This window comes from Lactuca sativa, chromosome 2, assembly GCF_002870075.4.
Source record: "Lactuca sativa cultivar Salinas chromosome 2, Lsat_Salinas_v11, whole genome shotgun sequence".
NCBI lineage: Eukaryota > Viridiplantae > Streptophyta > Magnoliopsida > Asterales > Asteraceae > Lactuca > Lactuca sativa.
In genome coordinates this window covers 103851852-103873749 of record NC_056624.2, presented here as the reverse complement: position 1 = coordinate 103873749, position 21898 = coordinate 103851852, and the positions used below count along the sequence as shown (strand labels likewise).

Here is a 21898-nt window from a genome sequence, read left to right as displayed (position 1 = left end):
CCTGTCCACCCTCAAGCTAATGGTTAAGTCAAGAAAAAAGATCATCATCAATAATTTGAAGAAAAGAATCGCATAAAAACAATGTATTCTATATTAAGAATATTTTATCATAATGTTATCTATGAAGTAAATCTTTAAGTTTTCATTAAATTATAGTTCTAAAGAATAAACCTACATAATAAAATGATATTTGATCTATGCCATTATCATCATGACTTTTTAAATATGAAACACATATACCAACTTCAAAATGATGGAATTTTGAAGGCAAATGAGTTTGATTCATTTGATAAATATGAATCATGTTTATATAGGAAGATGATTTATATGTGTCTTTATCTATTAATAGTTAAAGAAAAAAAGGCTTGACAAAAAATTATACACAGTGATGTATGTAATCTTTTCAATCCACGAATAGATGTGGCGATAGACACTTAGTTAATTTCACTGACGACTTTTATTTGTTATGGTTGAAACTTCTAATTTGCTCAAAAAAAATTTACAGTGAAGATTGAAATACAAATTAATGAGAATATTGTTAAACTTTTGTTGTGATAAAGAAAATGAGTTTTATAAACCATGTCTTCTTGGAACATCTTAAGAGTTTCAAATCGATTCACAACTCATTCCGTCAAAAACACTTACTTTTCATTCGTATAGTTCTGGTGGCACAAGATCACTTGTTCTCTTAGATTTGCCTTATGATGTTCGAGGTAGCTTTTGTATTCTCTAGTAGGATAGGGTCACCTAGCCACTGGCTAAATATCAATAGTACATGTTTTTAAAGAGGATAAATCAGACCTTAAAATCTGTTATATGATGCTTGTTAAGAACTATTTCCTTTATAAATTTGTGGAGTTATGCTCATTGCAACCAATATATATTGAATATATATTTTGAAACAAACAAGTAGATTAAATACTTTCATTATACTGTGGATGAAATATTCTATCCTTATCTAAAAGATATGGAGTTATGGAGCTTATGTTAGACAATAAGCTTAACCACTCTAGCATCTACTAATTGCATTTATGTAGACTATCCTAAATGATTGTTTAAGATGAAGTTTTCTACAGCCCTACTGATTGTCATTCTAGAAGACAACTACCTACAAAAGCATTTTTCCAAATGGGAGCAATATGGAACTTTAAGAGCTAAATAACCATAAACTAAGAGAAATATGGAACTTTAAGAGATAAATAGTTTGGAACCAGTAAGCTTTTCAACACTTGTTGACCCTGTTTAATACTTGATTATAAACTAGTAGAACACATAGAGATGCATTCATGTATGATTATCAAGTATGGGCTTGATTAATCTTCCTCTATATATTATGAATATAAATAGTAAATGAGTTTTTAAAGGAGAAAACATACATGAATGGGAATCTTTTCATATTTAAGCTAACATCTCAAAGTAAGAATCTTCTTTCTTATAAGATAATTAGATAGAGTGATTTCTTTATAAATTAAGATGACTCTTGTGTTTTCTATAAAGCTAGTGGGAGCACAGTAACGTTCCTAGTCTTATATGTAGTCAACATACTAATTCTTGGAATATATATATATATATATATATATATATATATATATATATATATATATATCATGGAAAATTAAAGATTAAGTAAAATTGCATTAATTGTCAAATATCTTAAAGAGCTTAAGATAAAAGACTCTAAGAGAGTTATCTTGCCAATACCATATGACATGATTTTGAGCATTCCTCAAAATCCTAATACAATATTTTGAACTATATAATATGATTGTATTCCATATGCTACTGCAATTAGATTAATCATATATGTTATGATTATACATGATGGACAGATATTTCATATGCTTAGAGCATGTTAAATAATACCAGTAGAATCCAAGAATAAGTCATGGTATAAATTATAGGAACATTCTAAATTCCTTGTGAGAACTAGAGAAATATTCCTAATCTGCAAAGTATTTGAAAGAGAGTTGTTGTTAAGCTGTTACACATGTGAAAACTTCCAAATAAATTGAGATGATTCTCAATCAAAATCGGGTGTGTCCTCATGTAGATTTTAATTATAACTACACATTAGAATTAGAATACATTATTGTTAGGGAACCACATATGAAGATAGATAAATGTTTAGTTCATTTATGATTGTGAGTAATCCCATTATGCAAGTATTGATATCTAAGACATATTTAAGCATCTACAACATTCTCAAGAGTTTTTCTCTATATATGAGTTACATATAACTAAAAATGTTGGTATTTGTAACTTTTATACACATCAAGTTTGTCGAATCAACTTAACTAAGTTCCTTCATTAGCTAAAGCATGAACGTTAAGTTGGTGATATAGGAGCTTGTTGATATAACTGATTGAAATTTAGTATTTGGATATTGGAATAGTTCAAGCAACTTGTACTGTAATGAGTGGATATATTGGGTATAGTCTTTCATCGAATAATTGGTGTGTTCTACATTAGCATGTTTAATCCTTGAATAACACGGTTGTTCTAAATGTCCATAGTCACTCATAGTTGTGGGAGCATCTATAAGTTAAGACTAATATTAATGGATTTATTGATTTTCGTGGAGATGAAAATAGCGAAAGTTGCTACCAACTTCATAGGTACTTGATTGGAGAACAAGTATTGGACCTGACCCACATCAAAATCACTTTTTAGATCGTAGTCATTAGTGATCTTTGATAAAAGGTAGTATCTTTGTATTCTTCGACTTGAGATGCATATTTGGGACTTGAGTGTAGGAATTGTTGTGCCTTGACATGGTTTAATGTTGTTCCGTAAAAGGAAGTCATAAGGGCCATCGTTGGGGATGATATGAACTAGATGATGAGAATATGTAGTCAAGATGGGATTTTTCTCTCTTATTCGTTGAGAGTTACACATATAAGGTCTTAATAAAAGTTGAATACCTCATGAGATTGATCGTGATCCATATCTTATGCTCAACATGATGTATAGGAAAAAAGAATAACTGGTACCACACCTTTAGTAAAAATTGTACCTTAGAGCTCCTGGAATTGGCTATTGATGAGATGACACCCTTCGTATGTCGTTAGGGGCATTAGCCTGTTGCTAGATGTCAACTACTGTCTGTGTCTATCTGTTATGAATCTTGTGAAAGTGGGAGATTGTTGGATCTATATGCCCAAGAATCATTATTGAATGATATTACTAATATCATATGATCCTATAGGGTCACACATTTATCAAGTTGGCACATTTTAAATATTTATTATTAATATGATTATTAATAAATAATCAACTCTTGCATTTAATTAGGGAATATTTTTTTGTGAAAATAATAATTAAAGAGAGTAAAACTAGTTCTTATATCATATAGTATGATTTAGTAAGTCATACACAAAGTTTTGGCCACTTTGGCTAACTTTATAATAACTAGTTGGTTACTTTCATTTGGTTTAAGAAACTAGACAATGATTTTGTCTTCTTTCTACATCGTGGCCGAATTTTTAAGGGCATGGGAAGCTGCTTGTCAACCTCCCTCCTTTGTCCTCCATGCTGATGAAAGGATATTATTACTTTATATTATTATAATGTAAAGGCCTTACTTGTCATGTGACTATATAAAAAGTACATGAGGCTTGCATTTTTGGTTAATGAAAACTCTTTTCTCCTTCTTTTCTTCAGCAAAACCGTAGCTATCATAAGCTCTTCACTGTTGCTTTCTTTTGAAGATTTGTTTTAACTTTCTATTACTTAATGTGCTTCTCCTTTGGTTTTTACCAACGTTGAGAACTTAAAGGCTTAAGAAGTACTTTATTCAAGATGGGAAGTAGCAATCCAAGTGCCTTAATCTTGATGTTGGATACATTGTAGAGAAATTATATTCTTGAAATTTTGATATCTTCATCAACTCCCTAATTTCAAGTGGGACCAAAGGATTCAAAGGCTATCTCTTAAAAATCCTATGGTTGTTATTATCTTTCTAGTTCATATATTTGGATCCTTTTGGTGGTTTTGTTAAAATGATCTAAAAATAAACTAGTTATTTTAAAAGTCTTCTATTTTCCGTTAAAATTGTTTTATTAAAAATGATTGTTTTTTTCTCAAAACCCATCAGATTCAAGATTCAACGAATAAAGAGCCTATAGTTGACACTAGCACTCAACCAGAGGTTGAAACATCGGTTAAGGATACTAGCGTCTGTACACCCGCTCTTTTAAAATCCAATAGAGTTCGACTCCTTCCTGAGTTTTATGGCTTTCATATTATTACATAAAGTGACGTGTTAATTAGTGATAAAACAGTAGTTAGTATGGATGAACTTTCTACCTATAAGGAAGTGATGGCAGCCCTAGAGGCTTCCAAACGGAAAGAGAGCATGGAGAGCAAGATTCAGTCCATGTATGATAACCATGTTTGAAATTTGGTTGATCTTTCACCTTGGCATTAAAACCGTTGGGTGTAATTGGATCTTCAAGAAGAAGGTCGACAAGAAGGGGAATATACAAACATTCAAGGATAGAATGGTTGTGAAAAGTTATACTTAAGCTCAAGGTATTGACTATGAGGAAGCTTTCTCACTAGTAGCCAATATTAAATCTATTAGGTATTTCTTACCATAACTACTTTCTGTAATTATGAAGTATGGCAAATAGATGTGAAAACTACTTTCCTTAATGAAATACTCACATATGATGTGTATATGGCACAACCCAAGGGTTTTGTACATTATAAATACCCAAATAGAGCATGTAAGCTTGAGAGATCCATTTATGGACTCAAACAAGGATCTCGTAGGTATAATCGTTTTTTTCATGAAAAGGTCAAAGTGTTTGGAATTTAAAGAAGTGAAGATGAGTCCTACATATATTTCAAAGATAATGAGAGTGTTGTAGTTTTCCTAGTGCTGTATTTTGATGTTATGCTATTTATAGGTAACGATATCCCAATGTTGCAAAGTATGAATACTTGGCTTGAGAAATGTTTTGCTATAAAGGATTTAGGAGATTCAACATAAATGCTTGGTATAAGGATCTATATAGATATATTAAACCATCTAATTAGACATAGCTAAAGTACATACTTGGATAAGATCTTGAAGTGGTTCAAGATGCAAGATTCCAAGAAAGGATTTCTACCCACGCAACATGGTATAAGATTAAGTAAAGATCAATGTCCCAGTACTAGTGGAGAACTAGACATAATAAATCGAGTCCCATACGCTTCTTCTATAGGACTCATCATGTATGTCATGACATGTATTGGACCTGATGTCTCGTATGCTTTGATCGTAGTGATTCGTTATCAGGACAGACCTGGCGATAGTCATTAGAAGACAGTAAAGAACCTTCTTAATTATCTAATAAAAAAGATATGTTCTTAGTCTATAGAGGAAAAGAAGATATGAGACTAATAGGTTACAGTTATGAGAGTTTCCAAACAGATGGGGATGAATTTTGTTCACAATCTAGATGGTTGTTCCTGATTAATGGACGAGCGGTAACTTAGAAAACTTCCAAGAAAAATAAAGTGGCAAACTCCATGTATGATTCTGAGTATATAGTAGCTAGCGAAGCTGCAAAAGAAGCCACATGGTTGAAGTATTTCATAGGTGATCTTGGTGTTTTTCCTAGATTCAATGAATCCCTTGAAATATTTTTTGATAACAAGGGTGAATTCGCTTTGACTAAAGAACCTAAGGATCATGGGAAGTCGAGACATATACTCAAGAAGTACCACTATGTTTGGAAACAATTTCAGGAAGGAAACATCATCATGAATAGAGTATCATCGGAGGAGAATCCGGATGATCTCTTCATGAAGCCATTGTCACGAACCAAGCATGAAAGTTGTTTTAGTAAAAAATTACACAAGTGAAACTCAATCAAATTGTATGAGAAGCTATGATGTTCAGGGTAAAACAAGTACAAGACGATGATCAAAGTGACACATGTGGTTTACAAGGAAAGCCTTTGATCTTTGCTAGGATCTCCAGCACAAAACATTGGGAGGTGATAATGATCACCTGCCTTGATGATTTTATTGAATGAAAATATTGATTATAGAGATGAATGTGTAAATGTAAGTACAAGTATCGTAGATGACCTAATCGCATGTGTAGTGTGATGAATACAAGTGTTATTTATAGTCTAATGCTAATAACAAGAAGTCTAATAATACGGGATCTTCCGAGAATCAGCATATGAACGTTGTTTGACTTGGTATTTTAGGTCGTTTTCCTTGTTGAGACGATTATCTGTTGAGAATAAGTCTTTCATTAACTAATTCTGCACATGTGTCAATAAGAAATGAGAATATTACCATTATATATGTTAGTAAATAATAACAATAATAATCAGGATCCTAAGATGTGTTTGAGGATCCTAAGGCTTTGATGATTCTGAATGTGATTTTGGGATCCTGGCCATAACAATTGTCCCCAAATTATTCCTGCGAAATATTTGCGGTTAGTTTATCAATATTTAAAGGAATAATTTAGGTAAATTTAAATTAATTAAAAGAAAGAGATAGGAAAATTGAATTTCAAATCTTAAGTGGATAGGATTTATCTGATCAAGGGTAATCGTTGCTGAGTAAAATCATATATTTTTTCTTCCGCGGCTAGGTTAAGTAGGGTGAGAAACCATCATTTTCTTTTACCTTATTTTCCAATCCCTACGATCATCTATAATCGCCTTCAAAGTTAATTCCCTTTTTCGTTGTTTTTCTTTGTTTTTTCTACAGTCATCCATGGGAAAAAAGATGACCTGTTCGCACGCCAACATTATTGCTCCGTTGGAAAGTGATTTCATTGATCAGGGGATCCTGACCTACAATGAGGTCTGTTCCTTTGATGATGAGGATATGCAATAACTTAATTCTATAGGAGCTTTCCCTTCCGACGTTGTTTTCAAACCTTTCGATGCATCTATTCAACTAGATTTTACACCTTCCTCATGGGTATGTTTTCTGGAATACCCTTTTTCCCTTGGTCTAAAGTATCAGTTTTCCGGTATTGTATCCAAGTTCTATCAAGCCACTGGACTTTCATTTGTTCAAACCATGCATTTAATCTGGAGGATAGATTGACCGAGTAAATCTTTCCCATGATCAAGAGATAGGTCTTCCTAAGTTGGCATTCGTTTATCAAATTTATAGCTTTGGAAATTCTCATTTGTTACTCAAGATCAAGCCCAATCGGTCCCCTTTGATTCTAAAATCAAAACACAATGACGGAGCCTGGAAGGAGAAGTATTTCTTTTTGAGACGTGATTCTATCGTCGGTGAAGAGTTTGGTCCTAAACCTTGGGCTAAAAATGGTACGGTTTGTTTGTTGTTTTTGAGGATCTTAAAATTTACCCTTCTTATTTTGTTTGTTTGAATGCAGGTTTGAAGTTTGGGTAAGCTTTTTCTGAAGCTAAAGATACCGAGGCAAAGGTTGCAGGCTTTCATGATTTACCAGCTGGTGTTAGGACGTTCAAGTTTGATTGTGCAAATCTTTAGGAGGGTTCATCCACGACTGCTTGCATGGCTACCGGTTAGGATACTTTTCTATCTGTTTACTTCAATATTAGGATCCTAAATTTACAAGGATCCTTCGATGTTTGTAGGATCTAAAACTACTCGTTCCAATGCTCGCTTTGCTTTGGCTGATCTTGAGGATGGCATGTCTAGTGGTTTTCTCGCTGTGAAGAAGGAAAAGATCCCACCTTTTGCTCCCACCAAGAAGACCCAACTTGACCTTCCTCAGAATCCTTCATGATCTCGCAACAGAAAATCTTCCGATATCTGGGATCTTAAGAATCTAGGGACAGATGAAGCACTAAAGAAGCTGATTTCTTTCTCCCATTCTGTAAGTGTTTTTGTGTTCCCCTTGTTCAAATTTGATTTTATACTTATTGTCGATTTTTACAAGTGGCTGATCATGTCTCCCGTTCTAATGAGGATTCCAAGGCAAAGTTGGCTCAAACAGATCGTGCCTTGAGGGAGCAAGAGGAGATCAACAATGTGCTTTTGCTGAGGGTGGAAATGTTGCTCAAGGAAAAAGCTGATAAGGAGGAGGAACATGCGGCTGAGATGAATGAGGTCATAGTTGAGGCGTAAGCTAGTGTTGCGGTGGCTGTTTGGGAGACGATGATTAAGCTTATGGAAGATCTGGGGAATCTGGGGTCTTAGAATGTGGCTGGATGGCATGAGGCCCTGGCCAAGTTGACTGGCAAGCCTATCAAAGCCAATCAGGATCCTGCATTGTAGTTGGAGGAGGGAGAATAAAAGGGCAATACGGAGGTCATTCCGGGTGGTGGTGATCAATTTGTGGTTAAAGATTGATTTGGATTTCTGAAAACAATATGAATGAATTTAGGTTTGTAAGACAATATTACTATTTTCTTTTTTATGGGGTTGGTGGGAAACCCTTTCAATGCTATGGTTATTTTATACTTCTTTGCATGCTTGATTGAATTACATGGTTGTAGCCGTAGGATTTCTGAGGATCCTTTTAATCAGGATCATAAAGAGTTCGGGATTTGCAAAAACTCTCATGATCTAAATAACCTAAAAATAGTTAGTAGCCTACTTAGGATCTCAAAGTAGTTGATATCCATTTAGGATGATAAATCTTCAATTATCACACAAGGAAGACAACTTTTGAGGAATAAGGATATATAGAACCTAATTATATTTAGGCTTCATGACCTTTAGGATTCATTTTCTTTTGACTTAGGAGAAGTGTACAGTTACGATTCTCTTAGTTCCATAGGATCCTGAAGTTTGTATTGTTGGAACTTTGCTCTACAAAATTATTGTGTTGGACTTATCCCACATTGGAGGAAGAGAAAACCTTTTCCCACCTTATAAGGTTTGTCCCACTCATTTAATCAAATGGATCAAGTAATGCATTAATAAAATTGGGTTTGGTTTGTGGTGTTGGACTAGTCAAATTAGGCTAGTAGTAGGTTTGGATTATTAAATATTAATGGTCAAAGATAGCGCCTTGGGCCTTGAGGCTCTTGGGCTCTTCTTGACTAAATAATATTTTTTTATATATAATCCGAAATTAACTAGACATTAATTAATTTTTATTTATTTCGTACAAAACAAATTCTGTTAAATAAAGGATTAACTGCAGTCAGTTTTTTAGCAGTTAATTTCGGTTGGTGTTTACTAGGGGTGTTTGTTTGGATGGATCGGTTTCATCCGATCCAATCAAGTGAATCCAAATTAATTTCGATTTTCAAAACATGGATCTGAATAGTCCAAACTAAATTCAAATCTGATCCAATCCGATCCAATTACAATTCGGATGGATCGGTTTTTATAATTCGGTTTTCAAAAACCGAAACATTTTAAAACGACATATAATTATAATACTACCCAATTTACACAAGAAGCGAAAAAATTTATTTAGTTGTGATTTGAAATTTACATACAAACAACTACTAAGCATATATATTATAGTTAAATATTTTTATAAATAGAAAACTTTTGAGAGATAATATATATTTATGTTTTTTTATCGGGTGAAATGTTTTGAACCTATATGAAAAAATAAATTACAATATCAATAGATAACTATAGTGTGACAACCCGGAATTTCCATTCTGTACAAACCATATCAAGTCAGTAGAAGATTAGAACAGTTACAGTGAATTTCCAGACTTTTGGGTATAAGTTTGAGTATTTCAGGATTTACGCTTAAGGAGATATCAGGAGAGTGGATGCACTAGGGTTTTGTGCAACACTGTTATTCCAAAACTCTATGATATTAGAGTTCATTGGATGAATAAAATATTTTCTACCAAAAATCCCAGGACTATATATAGGATTCTGAGCCATATTTATTCATTAGTTACTTTTCCAACTAGAGAAAAGTCGAATTCTCTCTCAAGGATCTACGGACTTTCGTTCCAGAAAGTGAGTACTTCTATCTAGTGTTGTTTTAAAGCTTCTTATATGCTTAAGAGACTAGAAATCATAAGAAAACACTAAGATCTGAGAGTTTACCGCCCAAGAACACCTTGGGGAGTAAACTCTTTTAAAAGGGCCAAAGTGTGCCCAATGTCCCTCCAAACCTTGGAACTGAACCTATAAGCTACCCATGGCTTGTTTAGACATCAAAAACATTAAGAATCAAGGGCTAAAAGTGAGTTCACGACCAAGGGTGTTCTTGGGCCGTGAACTCCATTTTAAGGTGCCAAAATGCCCTAAATGCCTTCCTTAAGCCAAGAGACTAGTTTAGACTTTTACCCTAATGTGTTTAGGACTAGCAAACAGCATTAGAACACCAAGAGTAAGGTGTTCACGGCCCAAGAAGTACCAGGGCCGTGAACTACAAACAATAGGGCGAAAATGTGCTATAAACTCTCCTAAAGCCTTGTACACTAGCCTAGTTTAGTTCCCAGTTAAACTAAGGACTTGAAAACACCAAAAACACCCTTCCAAGGGAGATTACAGCCGTAATCTCCATGGGGTTTGGCCCCAGGGCCGTAAACTCCTAAAAGGAGTTATATAATGCCCTAAACTCTTCCATAGAACAAGCCATTAAGTAGAAATGCTTGTTAGAGTCTTGTAGAGCATCAAAAACAAAATGATCATATAAGTATGAGCTTACGGCCGTAAACTCATGATTTTACGACCGTAAACTCATTTGTTAGTGATATTAGGGCCGTGAACTCCCTTATGGAGTTTTCCTTGAACCCTACACACAATAGCTTCCCCTACAAACACTTAGATGCAATCCTAGAGGCTAATAACACTTGATAAAGGTGTTTAGCATGTCCTAGGGTGTCTTAACTTGTTTATTAGTCGTTTATACACTAATTTGATACATATATGTGATATTCTATGTTAAGTAGGATCATAGAGTGTGTTCAAGACTTCACTTGACACCTAGCCATCCTACCTCTTCAGTTCATCCGTACCACTCACAACAGGTGAGTTCATACCACTTAATCAATGTTTTAAATGTTTTTAAATGCTTTATGGGGGGATACAAGTAGAATTATGCTAGTTATTATATCAATCACATGTGATTAATAAGCAGCATTCACATGATTGGCTACTCATTAGCCGTTTTACCAAAAAGTTTCCTTCAAATGATTTTCATAAACATTTTATATGTTTAAAACTCCTTATTAAACTATTCATTTTACACTGTATGTTTCATTTCAAACTCATTTACAATTGTGTTTCAACCCAATGTTTATTTATACTTAAACTGTTTTATCAAACACATGCTTTCAACCCTTTTTATAGATTGACATCAAGTCAATCTTTTCTTAGATAATAATTATGTTCAAGGGTTTTACAAAACTTATTTTATGCTTTTATATTATCAAATGCATGCCTATATATGTATACTTATATAAGAAATGTTTAGAAGACTTAGGAAGGCTATCCACCCTATTTCCTTTTCGCGCTTGAGATGTGGTCTGGTGGGATATCAGGTACCCGCCCGAAGGTCGTTTAAATATTAGTTATATATCATGTGTACATATATAGTCATAAAGGTTCTCCTAGTTCATTCAATACCCTTGGGTAGCAAGGGTATACATCCATGTTCATACGTACCAGTTATATTACTAGTAAGCTACCATATGGGTAGTTTAGGAAGATACTAATATGTTTACTAGAACAATGAATCACACAAAGAGTCATTTCATACATGAGTCATAATACATAGTGATGAGAAACAAACATAATACTTAGTGATGAGAAACAAACATAATACATAGTGATGAGAAACAAACATACATGCTAGACAGAGGAAGAACATACAATACAGCTAGCATATACATTACATATACATTACATTTAGTTAAGTGAGCCATTAAACGGGTCATGGCACTACCTGCCATGACCATTTTTGTGTCCATAATCTCCTTAATTGGAGAGTGTATGAGTTTGCATATAGATCTATACTAGATTGACTATCCTACACCTTGTTGCTCGCTACAGTGGGACTTGCAAGTCTACGGGTGCCAAATGTCATTTCTTACGGCGTCTTACAACATCGTTTTACTATAGTCGGTAGCAGGATACATGTCGATCACATGTTACTTTAAATTACATTAGATTTAAGGTAGTTAGTACGGTTGTAGTTAGATACTACACAATAGTACTGTTTCATTTTCCCATTACATTCACTTCGTGAACATTCACACGACGCACGATAATGTAGAAACTATATTTTTGGATAATGATAGTCAGATTTGGGAAAATACACACTCTTACAAGAGACCCACACACAGACACTAGATGCCTTGGTAGAAGGATACAATTAGTAGGAAACATAGGGCTTCCTAGGATCATTCAAAACATTTTCATGCTTACAGTTCATATACATTTTCAACACTTACAGTTCATATACATACAAATACTTACATACAAATTAAGACACTAAAATACTTATGATCTCACCAGGTTTAAAGCTAATACTCTCTTTCAAAATAACTTGTATCCTCAGGTCAACCATAGACAGGTACCGATGCTAGGTTCAGAGAAGATGGTGCTTGTTCAAGAGTCATCTTTCATTTTGATTTATACTTTAATGTTTATTATATATTAACGGAACACACTTGTAAAAAAAATTATATTATTAATGCAATGGATGATGTTGTTGCTTGTTTACTACTTTTCATTGTTGTGATACTGTACATGACGTCCTCCACCGCAGAACGTTTCCGTCGTTCATGGTTTTGGGGTGTGACATATAGATATATATTATAAATAAATAAATAATAAATGTTTATACGGTTTTTTTGGACTATTCGGTTCTTATTTTATAAACCAAAACCAATCCAAAATCCAAAATAATAATTCGGTTTTGTTGAAAACCAATCCAAAAATCCGAATATCCAAACCAAATAGTCCAATCCAAATTGTCCAATTGGACAATTCGGTTTTATCCAAATAGTGAACAACCTGTTTACAACCACTATTGCAAGCCTATAAATGAAGGATTTCAGATAGAAATTGAGGGTTAATGAAACACACAAACCTTCTCTCAAGAATCCTTCTTGTATCAAAGGGATCATGGTGAATTTCGACAGATTCAGGATTTGTTCTTTCATTGGTTGTTGTATCCTCAAGACATACCCATTCTATGGAGATTTCTGTCTCAGGACACTGCAAAAGTAGGTCTCAATACGTACAATTTCGTGATTATATTTTTTGTGTAGTCAACATTCAAGTATATTTTTTGTAATCTAATTCTTGTATATTACATATATTTGAATTTCATTTGTTTTATTTCTATTGGTTTTGTTGATTCTATACTTTTATCTTAACAACCTAAGACAGAAATAAAAAGTGGAAGAATAGATCAACAATCCATCATCAAAACACATGTGGAAAAGCCTGAGAAATTCAAATATTCATATTTTCGGAGATGGAAATAGAAGATGTTTTATTTGACAACTCTTCATATTTCTAATGTTCTCACTGATGATTCTCCCTCTCCTCCCACTGGTGTAACCACTGCAGAAGGAGTAACACCACCCACTTCAACCCAATTGATAGAACACCTAAGGATTGTGGAAACTTGGAGCACAAATGAATATAATTGTAGAAATTATTTTCTGAATGCCTTGGATGATTCCCTCTATGATATCTACTCTACCATTCCTACTACAAGAAAGATATTGGAATCACTGGAAAAGAAATACTAAACAAAAGTGGCATGTTCCAAGAAATTCGTGATTGGAAAGTTCATGAATTTGTAGATGGTGGATACCAAATCTATCCTCAAACAAGTGGATGAAATTCAAGTAATTACACATGATCTTGAAGGTAAAGGTATAGGTATAAAATCTAATTTTGTTGTTGGTTCAATCATTGAAAAACTTCCTCCTTCATGGAAGAATTTCAAAACTATACCTTAAGCACTTAACTGATGACATGAGTTTGGAGCAACTTGTGTTGAGAATTCGTGTGGAAGAAGATAACAGATTGAATGAGAAGGTTGATGCAAATTCCTTGGAAACCTGTGCAAACTTTGTAGGAGAAGCAAATTCTTCAAGGACAAAGCATAACAACAAGAAAGAAAAACAAGGATCCAAAAACTCTTCCAAAGACAGCAAAAGTCATGGCCCTAACAAGAAGAATTTCAAGAATAATTCTACTCCATGCTATGTTTGTGGCAAAAATGGACACAAGGCCAAATATTTCAGATTCAGGAGGGGTCAAGGAGGAAACAATGGAAACAATGGTGGAAATTCTGGTGGAGGAAATTCTGGTCAAGCCAACATGGTTGAATCACCAAATCAGTTTGTTGTTGTGATTCAAACCAACATGGTTTGCAATTGTGTAGATTGATACTGGAGCCACAAGGCACATTTGCCACTCCCAGACCATGATTTCTACACACCAGAAACTCTCGGATTTTGAACCAATGTTTATGGGGAATGGCTCTACTGCAAAAGTTGAAGGAAGGGAAAAGTGAAGCTACAACTAACTTCTGAAAAAGAACTTTTTTTAAGTGATGTCTTGCATGTTCTTGAAATTACTAAGAATCTAATTTCTGGTCCTATTCTTAGTAACAAGGGATTCAAACTTATATTTCAGTCTGATAAGTTTGTTCTCACCTAGGGTGGGATGTATGTTGGAAATGGATACCTTAGTGAGGGTCTCTTAAAAGTAAGTATCTTACCTTTGTACTATGGTGTTGAAACACCAAACAATGATGTAACCAATGTTAATGGTAATGCAATAATGGGCACTACTAGCCCATCTTCTATGTATATGCATGTTCCTTTATTTTTGTGGCATTCTCATTTGGGACATGTCAATTTCCGCTCTATTCAAAGAATGGCTGAACTTGGCATGTTACCAAAATGTTCATTAGATAAAAACATAAAATGTGAGGTTCATGTAGAATCAAAATTTTCACAACATCCTCATAAATCAATTGAAAAATCTAATAAAATACTTGGCTTAATCCACTCTGATTTATGTGATTTTAGAGCAACACTAACAAGAGGAGTAAATAATTATTATATTTCTTTTATTGATGATTGCTGCAAGTATTGCTATATTTATTTGTTAAATACCAAGGATGAAGCCTTGAATTCTTTTAAGAATTAAAAGGCTGAAATTCAAAATCAACTTGACAAAAAGATCAAAATTCTAAGGTCTGATCGAGGAGGAGAATCTGAATCTAATGACTTTGTTGAATTTTGTTCTTTAAATGGTATTATACATCAAACAACTACTCCATATACTCCTCAACAAAATGGAGTGGCGGAATGAAAGAATAGAACCTTGAAAAACATGATTAATTTAATGTTAATTACTTCTGGAGCACCACATAATCTATGGGGAGAAGCATGTCTTGTAGCAAATTCAATACTTAATAGAATTCCTCATAAAAAGAGTGATAAATCACCCTATCATCTGTGGAAAGGGAGGTACCCTCTTACAAAAGGATGAAAGTGTGGGGTTGCCTTGCTAAGGTACAAGTACCTCTTCCTAAGAGGACTAAACTTGGGCCACAAACCATAGATTGCATCTATCTTGGCCATGCCATGAATAGTGAAGCCTATAGGTTTCTTGTGTATAAATCACATGTTGATGATATCTATAGTCAAACCATCATGGAATCAACAGAGGCTAAATTCTTTGAAAATACTTTTCCTTTTAAGGATAAAGGGAAAGAGGTTACCTGCTCTAGGAAAAGACCTCTTGATGATGGACTGAATGAAACCATTCTTGACAAAAGTTAACAATCAATTGAAGAGAGTTCTTCAAAGATTCAAGAAGAGAACTTAGAACCTAGAAGAAGTAAACGGGAAAAAATAGCCAAAGATTTTGGACCTGATTATATGACCTATGTAGTAAATAAAGAACCACAAACTTATAAGGATGATATGGATTCTTCTGAGGCTCCCTTTTGGAAAAAAGCAATCAAAAGTGAGATTGGCTCCATTGTGTAGAATAACACTTGGAAATCGGTAGATTTCCCACCTGGGCAAAAACCAATTGGGCACAAATGGATATTCAAGAAGAAGTTTAGAACCGATGGTATCATTGAGAAGTATAAAGCTCGTTTAGTAGCTAAAGGGTATAGTCAAAAGGATGGTTGAGACTTCTTTGACACCTATTCACCTGTTACAAGAATTACATCAATTCGCACATTAGTAGCAATTATAGCCATTCACAATCTGGAAATACACCAAATGGATGTGAAAATTGCCTTCTTGTATGGTGAACTAGATGAAGAGATATATATGAATCAAAAGGGTTTGTGGTTAAAGGTCAAGAAAACAAAGTATGTAAGTTAGTTAGATCACTTTATGGACTAAAACAAGCTCCAAAGCAATGGCATTAGAGGTTTGACAACACATTACTCTCTAATGGATATAGAATTAATGAATGTGATAAATGTGTTTATGTCAAACAATACAAGAATGCTTGTTTCATCATATGCTTATATGTGGATGATATGCTTATAATGTGTACTAATTTGGATGTGATCAATCAAACCAAGAAAATTCTACACATCCTTTTCCATGAAGGACTGAGGAGTAGTCGATATGATCCTTGGTGTAAGAGTTCAAAGAAGACCAGATGGATATACTCTTACTCTGTCCCATTATATTGAAAGTGTACTCAAGAAGTTTGGACATCATGATGACAAGCCGGTAGTCACCCCTTTTGATCCTTCAAGTCATCTTAAGAAGAATAAAGGTTATAATGTAGCTCAGTTAGAATATACTCAAGTTCTTGGTAGCTTAATGTATATTATGAATTGTACTAGACCGGAATAGGCTTATAGTGTAAGTAGATTGTGCAGTTACTCCCATAATCCTGGGAAAGATCATTGGTATGCATTAGTGAGAATGATTAGATATTTAAAGCATACAATGAATTATGGATTGAATTACACGAAGTATCCTCCTGTTCTTGAAGGGTATTGTGATCCAAATTGGATTTCCAATACTTCCGCGGCAAAATCCACAAGTGGATATGTGTTCACTCTTGGTGGAGCTGCTATCTCTTGGAAATCATCTAAGAAAACTATGAATACTCGTTCTACAATGGAATCAAAGCTTGTTTGTGACAACCCAAGTTGTTCCGTTACATTTTCCCCGTTACTGTTAACGGAATATTCCAGTTTGTAAAAGTTCTGTTAATTAGAGGTCGTCAAGTTAATAAACATTCCATTTGTTTACATTTAATATGCCGTTAAGTCGTGATAAAAAGAAATAAAAACACATAACACACATTTCCATTTATTTGGAAAATGTTAAGTTTTATTCTTACGACCACTAAATTGGGTAGAATATCACTGAGCTCCAACTCCCACCCATATATAAAGGGGAGTAAACCCCATTTCAACCTTTTCCACCCTCTCTCTCTCTATATATATACTCTCTCTCTAGACTCGTTTTCGCCCCGAATCCGCAACCAAACGCTTCCAAATCGTAAGTCCGCTTACCCTAGCTTATTCTAAACATTATGATTTGTGTTTATAGCCCAAAAATCGGACTTAGAAGCTATGGAAGAGGAGTTTACGGCCTAAGCTCCTCTTTAGGCCGTAAACACCTTAAATGAGGCCAAAAAGACCCTAAATTGTCCCTAGAAGCTTGGAAATAAATTGGGGGTTTAGCCTAGAAGTGTTTAAGCATTAAAACACATGGATTTAGGGGATAAAAGAGAGTTTACGGCCCAGGCATATGCCAAGGCCGTAAACACCTCTTAAGCATGTTAAAATGTCCCAAACACATTCCTAAAACACCCTTAGGCTTAATACAAAATTTAGGGACTTGATATTTGGGTTTTGGATCAATTAAACACAACAAAATGAGGGGACTAAAGGAGTTTACGGACCAGGCATGTACCAGGGCCGTAAACACCCTTAAACATGCCCAAAACATTTATTTTGTCCCCCAAATGACCTTAGACTATTACCAAAATGCTTAGAAAATTACCCTCTACCACTTAAGCCCTTAAAACACCAAAAGAAAGAGGGTATAGGAGCTTACGGCCGTAAGCTCCCTTGCTTAGGGCCATAAACTCCTCAAAGGGGCCATTTAATGCTTTAAACCCATTCACACATTTGATACTTGAGCCTAGCATAAATCTACAATTGATATGAGACACTTTAGCACACTAGAACCCTTCACCATGAGTTTACGGCCGTAAACTCATGGTGAGATGTCCATGGGTCGTAAACTAAGTGATAAGAGTTTACTCTCGGAGAATAAACTCCATTCCTAAGCCATACATACCTTTAGACGCTACCCGGGACACCCCAAACACTTAACCAAAGTGTTTTCCGCTCCTTGTCGTTTGTTCGATACTCTCCTGGAGTCTATGATTCCTTGCCTTAGTCAGCAGTCCTCACTGCTGAGGCATATGTTATTCCCTGATGTCGTTTGCTTTCCTCAGTAATCAAATTCAGTATTTTGATAATGATAGCGATTTAGGGAAAATGACTTTTTACTACATAACACTGACCAGTCTTGGTAGGAGGCTGCTTTATTAAAGAAAATATAGGATTTTCTGGAAAGAACTCTAATACACAGTAAACACTTAAACTACTACTTAATAAAGTTATTTGAATAAATGTCACTAAATACTTATGAACTCACCAACATTTGTAAAAATGCTGATACTCGCTTTTCAAATAACTTGTATTCTCAGGTTAGCATTAGACAGGCACATCCTAGGAGCTGTTGATGAAGATAGCTCAGTACCACGCCGTATTCATTCTATTATCTGTATTACTTTGTTGTACTGTAATGTAATCGATGTAAAACTATTACTATTAATGCAATGTTTTGTTGTACTTTGATTACTATAATGCATGTGTTGTGATACTTGACATGACGTCATCCACCCCAGAACGTTTCCGCCGTTCCGGTTTTGGGGTGTGACAGATTGGTATCAGAGCATTGTTTATAGTGAGCTAAGTATATCAATTCATAAAAGATATACAACCTATAAATGCAAAGGGATAAAACACTCTGACCAAGAATTATACTTTAAAATATAACCATATTTTACCAAAGTATAATAACATCTAGAATCTGAACACTTGAACAAAAGTATCACAAGAAGAACAATAATAAAAGTCTTCGGATGTTGAGCATTGCCGTCAAACCTGGGCAGTTATGTAATTGTAAGCTGGAATAAATGTAACCTGATCAACTACATTTATTCGAGATGCGATGAACGTGTGCTTGGGAGTGATAGTGGTGTTGCAACAGGACCTACTCCGCGAACTCAGTAACGTACATTTTATCCTTCGCTTCTCGATTTTGAACCCATACCTTTCCGTTAGGACTCTTGTAAGTCCACTTGTCGAGATCCTCACCTTCGTATTAGAACCGTAGTGACCCTCGACCGAGAGGTCAAGCGGACGAAGCAACGCCGTCGCTCGTTAGTGAAGGTTCGTTGGGATACCAACCGAGGATCCGATTTCACTTAGGAGCGCGAGAACCAATCGATTAGGAAGTTCCCACCTCATGACTCGATCATTCGTACCTACTTCCTTACCTAAATTCTAATTTCGGGACGAAATTCCCTTTAACAGGGGGTTGATGTGACAACCCGAAATTTCCATTCTGTACAAACCATATCAAGTCAGTAGAAGATTAGAACATTTACAGTGAATTTCCAGACTTTTGGGTATAAGTTTGAGTATTTCAGGATTTACACTTAAGGAGATATCAGGAGAGTGGATGCACTAGGGTTTTGTGCAACACTGTTATTCCAAAACTCTATGATATTAGAGTTCATTGGATGAATAAAATATTTTCTGCCAAAAATCCCAGGACTATATATAGGATTCTGAGCCATATTTATTCATTAGTTACTTTTCCAACTAGAGAAAAGTCGAATTGTCTCTCATGGATCTTTGGACTTTCGTTCCGGAAAGTGAGTACTTCTATCTAGTGTTGTTTTAAAGCTTCTTATATGCTTAATACACTAGAAATCATAGGAAAACACTAAGATCTGAGAGTTTACTGCCCAAGAACACCTTGGGGAGTAAACTCTTTTAAAAGGGTCAAAGTGTGCCCAATGTCCCTCCAAACCTTGGAACTGAACCTAGAAACTACCCATGGCTTGTTTAGACATCAAAAACATTAAGAATCAAGGGCTAAAAGTGAGTTCACGGCCAAGGATGTTCATGGGCCGTGAACTCCATTTTAAGGTGCCAAAATGCCCTAAATGCCTTCCTTAAGCCAAGAGACTAGTTTAGACTTGTACCCTAATGTGTTTAGGACTACCAAACACCATTAGAACACCGAGAGTAAGGTGTTCACGGCCCAAGAAGTACCAGGGCCGTGAATTACAAACAATAGGGCCAAAATGTGCTATAAACTCTCCTAAAGCCTTGTACACTAGCCTAGTTTAGTTCCCAGTTAAATTAGGGACTTGAAAACACCAAAAACACCCTTCCAAGGGAGATTACGGCCGTAATCTCCATGGGGTTTGGACCCAGGGCCGTAAACTCCTAAAAGGAGTTATATAATGCCCTAAACTCTTCCATAGAACAAGCCATTAAGTAGAAATGCTTGTTAGAGTCTTGTAGAGCATCAAAAACAAAATGATCATATAAGTATGAGCTTACGGCCGTAAACTCATGATTTTACGACCGTAAACTCATTTGTTAGTGATATTAGGGCCGTGAACTCCCTTATGGAGTTTTCCTTGAACCCTACACACAATAGCTTCCCCTACAAACACTTAGATGCAATCCTAGAGGCTAATAACACTTGATAAAGGTGTTTAGCATGTCCTAGGGTGTCTTAATTTGTTTATTAGTTTTTTATAGACTAATTTGATACATATATGTGATATTATATGTTAACTAGGATCATAGAGTGTGTTCAAGACTTCACTTGACACCTAGCCATCCTACCTCTTCAGTTCATCCGTACCACTCACAACAGGTGAGTTCATACCACTTAATCAATGTTTTAAATGTTTTTAAATGCTTTATGGGGGGATACAAGTAGAATTATGCTAGTTATTATATCAATCACATGTGATTAATAAGCAACATTCAAATGATTGGCTACTCATTAGCCGTTTTACCAAAAAGTTTCCTTCAAATGATTTTCATAAACATTTTATATGTTTAAAACTCCTTATTAAACTATTCATTTTACACTGTATGTTTCATTTCAAACTCATTTACAATTGTGCTTCAACCCAATGTTTATTTATACTTAAACTGTTTTATCAAACACATGCTTTCAACCCTTTTTATAGATTGACATCAAGCCAATCTTTTCATAGATAATAATTATGTTCAAGGGTTTTACATAACTTATTTTATGCTTTTTATATTATCAAATGCATGCCTATATATTTATACTTATATAAGAAAAGACTTAGGAAGGCTATCCACCCTATTTCCTTTTCGCGCTTGAGATGTGGTCTGGTGGGATATCGGGTACCTGTCCGAAGGTCGTTTAAATATTAGTTATATATCATGTGTACATATATAGTCATAAAGGATCTCCCAGTTCATTCAATACCCTTGGGTAGCAAGGGTATACATCCATGTTCATACGTACCAGTTATATTACTAGTAAGCTACCATATGGGTAGTTTAGGTAGATACTAATACGTTTACTAGAACAATGAATCACACAAAGAGTCAGTTCATACATGAGTCATAATACATAGTGATGAGAAACAAACATAATACTTAGTGATGAGAAACAAACATAATACATAGTGATGAGAAACAAACATACATGCTAGACAGAGGAAGAACATACAATACAGCTAGCATATACATTACATATACATTACATTTAGTTAAGTGAGCCATTAAACGGGTCATGGTACTACCTGCCATGACCATTTTTGTGTCCAAAATCTCCTTAATTGGAGAGCGTATAAGTTTGCATATAGATCTATACTAGATTGACTATCCTACACCTTGTTGCTCGCTACAGTGGGACTT

The 21898-nt window shown here is 34.8% G+C and overlaps 1 long non-coding RNA gene across 1 annotated transcript; it reads left to right on the top strand.

The window, feature by feature from the left end:
• The first annotated feature begins 6660 nt into the window (after positions 1-6660).
• LOC111886323 (uncharacterized) lies at positions 6661-8407 on the top strand. The gene is made up of 3 exons (XR_002848392.3): positions 6661-7295; positions 7364-7513; positions 7587-8407. It is a non-coding gene; the product is annotated as an uncharacterized LOC111886323 (long non-coding RNA).
• Positions 8408-21898: the final 13491 nt, after the last annotated feature.